Genomic DNA, 13,036 nt, shown 5'->3' with positions numbered 1-13,036 from the left:
AAAGGACTTGTTGCATATGCTAAATGCAATCTTGATTCCTACGAAAGTGAGTTAGGTCTTTTAATGTTTTAACTTGTTTAACGAAAATTTATAATGAAATGACTTAATTTGGCTCGATAATTGTTTTAATTAAATTAATAGAAAATCTTTTTCAAAACTCCTAAAAGACATTATACTTTTCAGAAGCTTGCTTCTACACGTCTCGAGATTTTGCAGGATCGATTGTCAGCGATTATCACAGTGGAGCAGCATGTGGGCCCGCATGATGATATTGCTAACGATCCACCAGCACAGTAACTTTTGGTTACCTTTTTCACTTTATTTTGTTTTTATTCCCATGGAGTGTATTATATTAATATTATATTATTGGGAATATTGTATGGGTAACCGGTTGGGTGTATATGTTTATATATCTTTTAATTGCTGCTGTTTTTGATTTATTTGTATATTTTGTTGTAACTGAACTTTGTGGTTGTAGTTCACTATAAACCCTCACGAGACCCCGCTCGTCCTCCTGGGCTACCGGGAGGTTTATAGGGCTTGTTGCATACGCAAAATACAATCGTGATTCCTACGAAAGTGAGTTATGTCTTTTAGTGTTTAACTTGTTTAACTAAAATTTATTATGAAATGACTTAATTCGGCTCGGTAATTGTTTTAATAAAATTAATAAAAATCATTTTCATAACTCTTGAAATACCTATGTCTTATACATGTGAGAAGCCTGCTTCTACACGCCCTGCTTGCGGTGCACGCATATAATGTATATTTGTGTGAACCCTCGGGTGGGCAAAAGTAAAATTGCACTAATTTTGACGTTATTTTACTAATCTCCATGAAAATAACGTTAAAAGTGGCGGAAGGTTAATCAGGAATCATGTGGTGGCGTTGATAGCCGAAAGACAAGGGCACATGCACCAATCAGCCGGTGTCCCGATGATTGAGTGATATGTGCCTTATGTCCAAGGCTTGATGCAAAACTACTATCGCGCCGGGGGTCTCATCGGAAGCAGCCTCTCTATCCCTATGGGATAGAGGTAAGGTTGTCTACATCTTACCCTCCTCAGACCCTACCATAGCATTGCTATTGGTGGGATATACTGAGTACGATGATGATGATGATGATGATGATGATGATGATGATGATGATGATGATGATGATTGTTAGTTTGGTAATTGGTTGAGACGAGGGTATACGAGTGTTTACGAGAGTTCGCGACCCGGCTGATCCTTTTCCAGTCCCATTCATATCAGGTGATTTCAGTTTCATAATTTATTTTTGTCTTATTAGTTTAAATGTTAAAAGTGTAATTGTACATTTGCTAGTACAACCATCACATTTGAGCCCCGAATTTTTAAAATTGCCTAACAGTCAACAAGTCAATTTCAACCCCGTCCCCCAAATGTTCGTTAATTATTTAAATATTTTAACATTGAGGACAATGTACACCTCAAGTGTGGGGATGGGGGAAATTTGAAAATTTTAGCCCGATAGTACCTCGAAGAGTGTTCATAAAGAAAATTTGTTAACTATCAATTATTTCCATTAATGCCAGGTATAGGTTTCTTGTTATGGTTGGTTTTTCAGCTTCTCGATAGTCTTACTCACAAATGTTTTCATAACGAAAAGTTGAAAATGGGGCCGTTTAAGCGGGGATAACGAGTCATGGGGACATGTACACATGTTTATACCGGCAACCGTATTCCTCTGGTACGTGTGTGAGTTGACCAAATATATATAATACACATATAATAATAGTGAAAGATAGTTATTAAGAACCTGTTCTTCGACAAATTGATAACCTACACATAAAACGGAGATGTTAGTAAACATGAAATTAAAGCCCTAAACCCATACAATGAGTGGAGAAAATCATTCAATTGAACCTTACTGATTCGGATTAAGTTGGATGACCAATTTAGGTTAGGATTAAAAACAAATGATTGGTATTCTGTGTAGCGAGCAAGCCGGCAATAATGCAAGTAGGAAAGAGGGAAAAAGGTGAAATGAAAATTTTTCTAAGTCCCCCTTTTATAGTTTACCTTTGCAAATTTGAAAGTGGGTTTTAAATGAATTTTGTTGTTTTGCGCATGTATACTGCCAAAAACTCAATTTTAAATTTACCAGTATAAAGCTTGCTCGATAATGTACATTTTCAAAAGCTTGCTCGAACCCAGAGTATGCTCAGGTACTTAAAGTAATTAAAAATAAACTAAGTGGATAAAATGAAGGAAGCTTAATCGAATATACAAGATTGCTTGAGAACTAAATCACAAGTTAAATAATCAAGTATAATTCATCAAATAGGCAACCTTACTCGGAATCAATAAAGAATCCAAAAAAAATAACTTAAAGATATTTCTAATTTGTCAACCTTACTCGAATACCTTATAAGCATGAAGTTTACTCGATTTCACTTAAACAAGTTAAATAACATATTTCAGATATATTTACTCAAGTATACTCGACAGTAGAGTTTACTCGACAATACTTCAAAAGTTCAAAGTATGCTTGAGAAGACTTGTTATAATTAAATACAAGTATTCTCAAAGCATAAAGTGTACTCATGGAGTAAAATTGCTCGGAAGCACTTGAAATTTGCAAGTATGCTTGGAGAAACACTTAAACTATTGTAGGAATAACCAAGTGTGCTCAAAGCATTAAGTTTGCTTGAGAAACGAAGTTTACTTGAAAACACCTGCAATTTCAGAAAATATTATGTAATTCAATGAAGTACGCTTGACAAATAATCATATCAACTAAAACAACCAAGTTTACTCGAAACAAGTATTTAAAGCATATTCATACATATATCACATATTCATCAAGGGTGCTTGATAAAGACAACTTTCTACTTGTCGGTCCCGTATATCTCACTTAATCATTCACTTACTCACTGTCGTAACCCACATAACGTGTCGACAAGAAGGTTACGACATACTGTATTTTTGGAAAACCAAAGATTATTAAAGGCGGAATCAATAATAATCTTAGTATTGCTCAACGGATAGAAAAATAACAAACACACAAAGTAACTCAAAAGATTTCCATTAATATTATGAAGGATACAATGAAACTCAATTAGGGTTTCTAGGTGGAATGTTTGTATTCTTGGTAGCTTTTCTGTACAATATAAAGACAACCTTCAACTCAGAATATTCGCTCAGTGTTCGTTGTTGTCATAGGCGTGCCCTAAAGATTCCTTTTATAGGCCTGCTCTGACACCTGACATTCCTTTTAGAAACCCTAATGATTGATAATAAACATATTCAAAGATATTACAAAAGTTATTAAGTGTAAAATAGGTCTTCGAGTAAGCTTTGCAGCTTTTGTCTTTTCCGAGCAGACCTGGTAACCATTAAGTGTGCTGGGGAACAGTTCTACGAGTAAGCTTTACTTAGAATGTTTTCCTTAGAAAATATTCATCAATCAGACTTTAATCTTCCTAATAATATCAAACTTTGGTCGATATGTATCCTACGAACAAACACGTTCTTCAAAGATCCCTTCAACCTTATGCTACTTAACTTATTTGAACAAAACCAAGTGTGCTGGTGACACTGTAGCCTGCTCGAGGTTGAACCTTGCTAGTTAGAAGCCCTTAATTAATTTCTTCATCAACTTCCTTCAAGTTTGTTGGGACCACTGTTTATTATGAATAAACCTTGATCGATTCACCAAAATACATGGTTTTAGCTTGGTTTAGTCAAGAGTTTTCTATGAAACAAATGCTTGACTTGAAGAACAACCTTGCTTGGTGAAGTGTAGTTTGCTTAAACTTACACTTAAGAAGAATTTAAGAAGATAACTTTGCTGGAAGAGAAAAATACCTTGCTTGACTAAGTTTAGGCTTGCTCGGATGCCTAAGTGTGCTCGGATTCCACACTTAGCCATTTTCCAAGGAGGTTGAGAAGATTCTAATCTTCCTTAAGCCTTTTCTCATCCCAACAGAAACACCATAACTGAGAAACCAGAAGTGTACCGTTGCCTGAGAACCGCTAATGAGTGTTACTATTACCATAAGGTTCTTGGTTCTCAGAATTTGCATTAAAGAATTCTCGGTTCAGTTCCGGGTAAAATTGACGGTTCTAGACGTGGAACCGTAGAACCGGAATATTAAAAACGTTTTAAATAAAATTCAGCAATCCCTAGTTTTTATAGGGTAACTTATTAACCGACATCCATTTATCATTTTTTAATTCAAATCTTCTTTCTTTGTGTTCAAATCCTAGCAACTAAGATCATTTTTGAATTAAGCTTTCAAGGTAATTTAATATAAAATGATATGATCTTTCTTTAATCTATCGCAACTAATGATTTATTTTACTTCAAAAATTAGGTTCAAATACAAATTATAACGGATGTTCATGTTGTATTCTAAATTATTTTTACCGTGAAAAAAGACATAAAATTGTTTAAACTTGCTTTGCAATTTGTAAAGTTTGCCCAACCCATTTGATAAATAAACGACCGAACCGGTTCTGGCAAAAACCGATTAGCGAGACCAACTATACAGGTTCTAGAATCAAACCAGTTTACTATAATAGGTTTCAATTCTATTTTTCAATCATTTTTGGTTCCGGTTCAATTCTGGTTCTGGTTCGGTTCTCACGGTTTTGAACCGTTTCACAGCTCTACGGGCCTCACTTAGCATGACTTGTAACCGACCGACACATTCACCACTTGGGAGGTGCTTCGAATTGGATTTTTTTAAAAATACTTTCCGCCTGCTAAGGCATCCCGCCTTCGTGACCAGGCCCACTCATTCAATATGGAGCCAGAAGAGCCTTACTTCCAAGCTTGGGAGCAATTCCAATAATTATTATCTCGATTCTCCCATCATGGTCTCACTGAATGGGCCCTCGTTGACAAATCCTGTAACAGTCTAAATTATGAAACCAAAGCCTGATTTGATACGTCAACAGGAGGTTATCTTATGGGAAAGAAGGCTGTCGCTGAGTGTAATGATATTTTTGTGTGGGTAGTCCGAATATGCGCAAAGGCCACTCAACAAGAATTCTACTCGTGTCACTAGTACACCCTCATCCACTCAAGGTGTGCACCAGGTCACACTAGATAATAGTGTGGCTGTTGCTCTAGAAAACTTAACCCGGGAGATGAGAGAGCTCAAAGTGAAGGTAGACAAGTGTGAGTTGTGTAAAGGGGGCATGGTACGTTAGAGTGTTCGCTAATCAGCCAGAAGTATGTAGAGTTCATAGGAGGTCAAAATAGGGTTCCAAATGGGTTTAATGGTAATAATAATTCTAACGGAACAACTATGAAACCTCTGAACAATAATAATAACAATTCAAATTGGCGTTCTTCAGATGCACCCCCTGGTTTCAGTCAAATTTCAACCAGGGGCTAGATCAGTCCGTTAGTGGAAATTAGAATGGTTAGAGTTCTAGTAGTAGTCAGGGGTCTAGTAGTGGGTTGAGAGAATATAGGAGTTTTTGACACAGTTAGTTGTTAAGGACCAAGCAACCTAGAAAACCTTATCCGATCTTGATTTACTCATAAGAAATCATCAGTAAGTACTCCTAGATCATCAAAGATCCATTAGTGATATAGCCCGTCTTTTAGATGAGAGACGTCCAAGTCAATTTTCAGGTACTGCTCAACCCAATCCATCTGCTTAGTTAAAAGCAACATCAACTCGTAGTGGTAGATTTTTAGGTCCGAAGTTAGATATAAAAGAGGTTGAGTTTGATGAGGAACAACAGTTAGTAGATGAGGAGCTTGAGATGGAAACTCTTGGAGGGGGTGAAAACTAGGCTAGGCCCGGTAAGCGTGGAAGGAAGCATGGAGAAAACACCGATAGAGGCTAGGCCATCACCAATCATAGATAATTCACGTATTATGTATCTCGACCTTCTTAAGAATACAAAATACATTAGGCTTGATATTTTTAAACAATTAAAACTTAATCTTACATTTATTGAAGCTCTACAGCACATGCCTAAATATGCTAAATTTTTTTAAAAGATCTTCTTAAACAAAAATATAAACCGGAGGAGCTCTCAAACGTTCCATTAAATGAAGAGTGTTATGCGGTGGTTTGGAATAAAATACCGGAAAAACTATCCGATCCAGGTGTCTTCACGATTCCATGTCTATTCGGTAGAGACATCACGAGCCAAGTATTGGCAGATCTAGGAGCTAACTTAAACTTAATGTGGTATTCTTTACACGAGAAGCTAGGTCTAGAAGAACTTACACGGACAAGCATGTCGTTACCTTTAGCCGACGACTCGGTTAAATATCCCCGGGGAATCATAGAAAATTTGCTTGTTAAAGTCGATAATTTTGTTTTCAGTGAATTTTGTTATTCTTGTTATGGAGGCCGACGAAAGAGTTCCTATCATTTTAGGCCATCCTCTCTTAAGCACCGCCAAAGTACTCATTGACATCATTGAAGGAAAAATCACTCTTAGAACTGGTGACGATAATGATACGTATATTGCAAAATCCGTGAGACATTCGAGTGGTCAAGACGGTCTCATTGATCCATGCCATCCCGTTTACTCGATAGATTCATTTATCTTGGGCGTGGATCCACATCCTGATTGCTTATGTGAAACTGTGGCACCCATCGTCAAAGCAAACATGGAGGTTGAAAAAGAAGCAACGCTCTCTCGAGAGATTATGGAGTTTGATATAGTGAGTAGTGACACTACCGCACTTCCATGGGAGACACCGGGAAACAGAAGTTAGAAGAAACTAGAGGAGTTAACAAGAAGTGAAATATGAATGGTGAGTGGTCATCTTGTGAAGCAGTATCTTAGACGGAAATTGAGTTCAACCGAGGTGGAGGACACTCCCATTAGACCGCCACGTAAAATAAAACAACGAGATTCTTGAGTGAAAACAAAAGTGTAAAGTTTGTATTATTGCACTATTTTTATTTTTATTTTTCATCGGGTTGCAAACAAAAGTTTTTTGTAGTTTTGTTCTCGTGTTTTTGAGTTTTTTACAGGAAATCGTCACCATCACGGAGAAGGAATTAATAAGAGAGTAGAGTTCCAGGTGAAGGATCCTCTAGTGGGTTTGCAAAGTGAAGAAGAGAAGCGGTACCACACCAACAAGGCGGACCGGCTGAGCAGGTGGAGGCCAGGCTGAAAAGAAGGAAAATAAACTATCATACAGTGGAGGTTTTGCCAACAAGTAAGACGAGAAAACTCAAAGATTGCCAATTGCTCCAATTTTCCATGGATACATAAGAATTTGGGACGTTGGAAACTTGATCAGTACAAAGATGTTGACATTCAAGACCATTAATTAGGCTTTATTGGATGCGATTGGTAATAGGGATCGGATTGAAGGATTGTTGGGACCAAAGTTCCAGGCGATGTTGTGTTGCAATGCCCCACTTGTGTTCAAATACAAATAAGGTAATTTTGGGGATAGTAATGTGATTTCGTTTTCTTTGGGTAGAGAGGTGTACCAGATGACTATCTTTGAATTTGGGCGAGTGTGTTAGTTTTACACAAAGCAAGAGGTGGAGTCACTGGATTTCAGCACAAGTTTTAGAGGTGCATTTAAGTAGTGGAAATTGGTAAGCTTGATTAATACTGATTTGGCTGTTTTTTTGAGCACTATATCGAATGAACATTTTCGGGTAGTATGTTGAGTTTGGAGATTAGGAGTTTGGAGATTAGGGAATCCGTTCTTCGTTAAATTCATAAGATCTTGACTGCTACACTTTTCGGTAGAGGTCCAGGGGAAAATAAGATCAACTGGATTGATATTTTATGTTTATAGGTTATAGTTGAGAAAGGCTAGTTATCCTGGCGAGTGTGTTAGCATGGTCTTTCCATTAATCTAGAAGGGGTGGCCCGCGGTTGAATATTAATATGGGCCCGTATGTGACATTGATAGCACGGAGTAAGAGGGTTTTTAATAAGTATAGGACCGAGTACTTGAGATTGGGGCCTCTGGTTCAGGTCATGGGTGTTCAAGAATTGAGAATGACGGGTATTTTAAAGCTACATAACCCGGTTAGTTGGGAATATATGAGAGAGGGTCCACATGTACACCCACCCGTGGGGTCCGAGGCCGTTGCGTCTATGTTGACCGAGATCCATCCCCACTATCAGAGACCACTGCATAGATCAGAGAGACCAACGATGCAGTACTCGCTTCGGGAGCCCCGACCAGATCCGCTTACACTGGATTCATTATATGATAGGACGTGGATGGGTTTTGATCAGATGAGGGGGTACATTATAGAGCAATGTGATGATTTGAGACGGATTATGCATGTGGTTAGAGGAGACAGGAGGATAGTTTAAGATACATGATGACTAAGTTGCACTTGGGTATTCCAGCCTTCCTTTGCCAACCAGGTGAGCCGGGAACCAGTGGGTTTGAGAACATGGAGCCATATTATGTGCTAGGTAATGACGAGGAAAAGGAGAATAGTGATGATAGATTAGTGTAGGTATGCAGCAGCAGCAGGAGTGCATCTTTTATGTTTTATTTTCTTTTATTGATGTTTTTATTTTCTAATGGTGTGTCTCGATACATATATTCTGAACTTGTTGGTTGGGTTTGTCGGGCAGTTGTTGGAAACTTGAAAACGCTTAAGTGACTTTATTATCTAGATATTTCGTTTTCTTATGATGTTGTTTAGGTATGATGTGATGAGTGGTTGTGTCCGTTCGTACGAGAGAATGAGGTGTTATTATTAAGAGCGTTAGGTAAGGAGGGCATTCATGGAAAAAGACTAACACATTGACATTCTCACATATTACCAACTAAGTATTTTCCATTATATTTTGTATTTTTATTTTTATGTTGTTAGTATTTTTAGGTTTTATTTTTTTGGTTTTAACTTTTTAGTCGTGTTTCCATTTCTGCATTGATGACAATGCAAATTTTAAGTGTGGGGATGAGACATAATAGTCTTACTAATAAAATACAAAATAAAATAAATAAAAAATTTAAAAAATGTTTCTTGAATATAGAAATTTTGCAATAAAATTGAAGATGATGAAAATATTGGGAATTGTTTTTTAAAACTACTAATATATAAGAGATAACATAAAATAAAACGTACTAAACTTATGATGTGTCGGTAGGCTCAACCTTGAGTATGAAAGAACAATTTGATATTTGTTTTAACAATAAATGTAAAAATGATTTTTAGTGGCAACAATGTTAGCCCGTTGAAAATCAGAGATAAAAAGTCGGGTCATACTCAAGTCTCATTTTAGTCTGATAGTAGAAAAAATTAAATATTTTATAGAATTTTGAATAAATTATTATACGATTCTTGTGTAGGTTTAACGTTAGAGTATGCCAATTAGGCCACGATATAAACTTAATCTTTTGCACTTCTAGTTTTAGTGGTTAACAATTCATCGGCTTATGGTTTTATAACCTTAAATCCTGTATTGATGGGATGCCTCTGGTCAGGAGACTACAATTTTGTTTTACGTTTTATCATCTGGTATCTTTGGATATTTATATATAAAAGCTTTTAGCATAAAACCCACAGTATACCGCCACAACACTCACATTAATTATAATGAAGTACACTAAAATCCATATGATCCAATGACCATCCCGCTGGCAGCCATACATGGTCCTCTTATTTGCGTACCATACCATTAAGAAGAAGATAAACTAGAGACACAATGTATGTAAACAACATATGAAAACTTGTAAAATCACAGGTTGAAATGGGCATGAGGTATTTCTTGATAACGGTGGTATGTTATGTAGTGGGGAACACTAGCTAGTTAGTTCAATAATATACCTAAACCATATCTAATGACTGATTTCGTAGACTTTGATGCTTAAATTTAGGTGGATAAACAATATCATTTATCGTCTTAACTATTCTTATAAAGGCCCAACAAAGTTTTGGTCAACTAAGTATGAGGTTTAAGTTAAGTTGGGGTGGTTTGATCCGGTAAAACTAGAATGAAACGTTTCTTAACTGTGGTTCCCACTAGATCATATAAAATAATGAAGTTGTTAAATCTTACTTGTTCCATTAAAGATCAAGAAATGAGTTTAAGTGAACAACAATATCGGTGTTCACGAGTTTTACGTTTACCTGAGCTTTAAAATAACCTATATATACTTAAGACTATATTTTTTCGATTATGACCATTGCATAAAGTCTAAGTCAATTTTAAGATAGACTTTATTTATTTTAAAATTGACACGGTGAATTGATTTTGTAGGCTTATTTGAAATTAATAAAAGTGAAGTGGAGCCTAGCAAAACATCTATAGCATGTAGGAAGTTAAATAGAAATACGAGTCACGTGAATATATTTGGTTGGGCCATGCACTCTTTGAAAGAAGATCATCACCCGCCCACTCAAAAGGCAAAATTAAAGCCTATCTAGAAGAATTATTGAACGGGATACAATTAAAATATAAAGAAAAACAAAAATGAGAAGTGTGAGAATGATTTGTGATTTATGACCATACAAATAAACCTTTAAAAAAATAAAATAAAAAAGTATAATCCAAAATATAAAAAAAAATGAAAAAAATTTAAAAACCAAAATGTTTTTTTTTCCTCAACATTGTATTTTTCAAGTTTTTTCTAGAACGAGGAAGACGGTGGAAACATTTTTACGTTTTTACATTTTTTATTTTTTTAATTAAATTTTGAGTTATGATTTTTTTTATATTAATTTTCATTATTCTTTTAAGGTTTTTTTTGCTAGAAATCTTTCTTATTTTTGTCCCATTTTTTAGAATAATTTGACCATATTGAAGGAAGTCGGCTATCCACAATATATTTAACGGAGAATATTATACTTTAGGGGGGAGTTCGACATGAGGATTAAGGGCCCCGACCTTGTTTGGGTTCAACAAGAGCAAAGGAACCTGGCAATTAATTGGGATTTCTTGCAGCTACTGTTCGAAGAAAATAATAATAAGCAACAACTTATAATTTGTGTTTCAGGAGTTGGTTCGAGTAGAGCACGTTTTAGGCTACATCTACTTATCCAAACATCATTATTATTCGGTTTGAATTTATTTTATTTGTTATGAATTAATTATTGAGCTTATTAATTTTGATTTGCCATTGAGTGTGATTGTAGGCTAATCTTCATAAACTATCTAGGTTAAGATGAACTCTTGTTAAAGTTTGATTTGAACTTGGATTTTGGTTATGTTCATGGTTTTTGTGATAAGTAAAGATGTGATTTTATCGTGTGCATGCATGCTTTTACTTGTTTGATGGTTGCTTATTGTTTCACATGATTCTTGTTAAATGTCTTTTTATATAATATGATTGTGTTAGATCATTATGGCGTGTTTTGGTTTATTTGATTAATCAGTCGATATGTCATAGAAGCATATTCAATAGTCAAGTAGGTCCAAGTGTTCTACTAATCTTAATATCTGTGAAGTGAAAGATTATTTGATAGGTCTTGGTTGATAAATTGCAAAGTTAAGGTCTTTGTGAGAAGTCTTTTGTGGTTTACCTTTTAATTATTGTCTATTTAGTTGAGTCAAGAAGATTATTTTACCTATGATTTTCAAAGGGTTAGAAAGTCTATCATATTAAGGTACTTGTCATAAAATAAATTAGTAACAGTGTTAAACCGTTGTTTTAGTAACTTATTGAAGGTCCATAAGTGCAATATTTTAAAAACCGGTATTTTACTTGTATCAGATTTGGTTCAAAAATGGTACAATCGGTTGAACAAGAATGTACCGGGAGGTTCAACCGAGTTGAATAATTTACCATGTAATTTCATATAAGTATAACCCCAATTCCAAAAATAACCATAAAGTACACATGAACAATAATAGAGTCAAATAGGACATTTGTACTTTCTATATGAAATTAAACAGTCACAAAAGATGTAAAAAACAACTTTGGATTTGCAAGATACAAAATTGGTTGATTAATGAATAATTGTTTACTGTGTTTACTCATAATTTTATCCGCTAGTTTAAAAGTCATTTTTTAAAAAAATACCGGTCCCATAAAATATGAAAAATCTCTCGGTTTTAAAACCGGTTTGTCGGTTTAAACTGACATTTAAAAAAAAACCCGGTGGTACGATGTTTTAGCAAACCGCCTAAAAATACCGGGATTTAAATACCAGTTTCCTTATCGAAATCCGGTATAACCGGTTCAACCGTCGGTACGTATCGGTTTTTAAAACATTGAATATGTGTCTTCTCGAGAAGGGTCCAAGTTCATGTTCAGTTTCTCATTGAATATTTTATTCTTCCGGTTCCATAACAAACCGTTTTCCAATTAAAAGATAACTAAAACTTGTGGGATTCTGGCCTGGGTAGTAGTCATCTGACTTAAATCAAAGTCTTAAGTTAATCGTGTTTAGTTTTCTTAATCAGTTTGTAATTACTTGCATTATTTAGTATATTAGTATGACCCCCCTTAAAAACATAAAAATAAAATAGTCAAGTCTGTTATCGAGTCTAGTCTTTAGTGTACGCAAATTAAAGAGTCTCGTCAGTTCGATATCCGCACATACTTAGCTTTACCAGAGTTGATCGATTCATTTGTCGGTTAGTAGTTTCTTCAAGTTTTAGAGAGTCTAGAGTATAACTTGTGTCTAGATTAGGTTAATTTAGTTAATAATAAGTCGTAAACTATTAAATAAAACACATAAGCCCACACAGAAGCACCCATATGGTCCTACGAATGCTACTAGGTAATTTCTAATGGCCTATCTTATATCCTTGGCTCTTATACCAATTTGCCACACCCTAACATAAGACGAAAATGCCTAGGCATGAACTCATGGTTCAAAGCTCATAAGACACTAACATAACAATATTAGTGACAATATCTAAATTGCATTATTAAATTCAAATCGAGTACACATCGTCTAAACAAACACAAAACTCCAAAAGAAACAAACAAAACATACAAACTTGTCTTTTAATTAAATGACATAAAGCCAAAACTAATTTCTTCATACTTCACTTCGCTTCATGTAATACCTTGCAATATGTGTACAAAATACAATAGACTTGTTAACATAAAGTTGAGCTAGTAATCACTGGTTGATAATAAATATAATATATA

Source organism: Bidens hawaiensis, unplaced genomic scaffold, assembly GCF_021521415.1.
Source record: "Bidens hawaiensis isolate Kalapana, Puna unplaced genomic scaffold, B.hawaiensis_p1.1 tig00007125_1, whole genome shotgun sequence".
NCBI classification, from domain to species: domain Eukaryota; kingdom Viridiplantae; phylum Streptophyta; class Magnoliopsida; order Asterales; family Asteraceae; genus Bidens; species Bidens hawaiensis.
Note: the sequence above shows the minus strand (reverse complement) of the source record.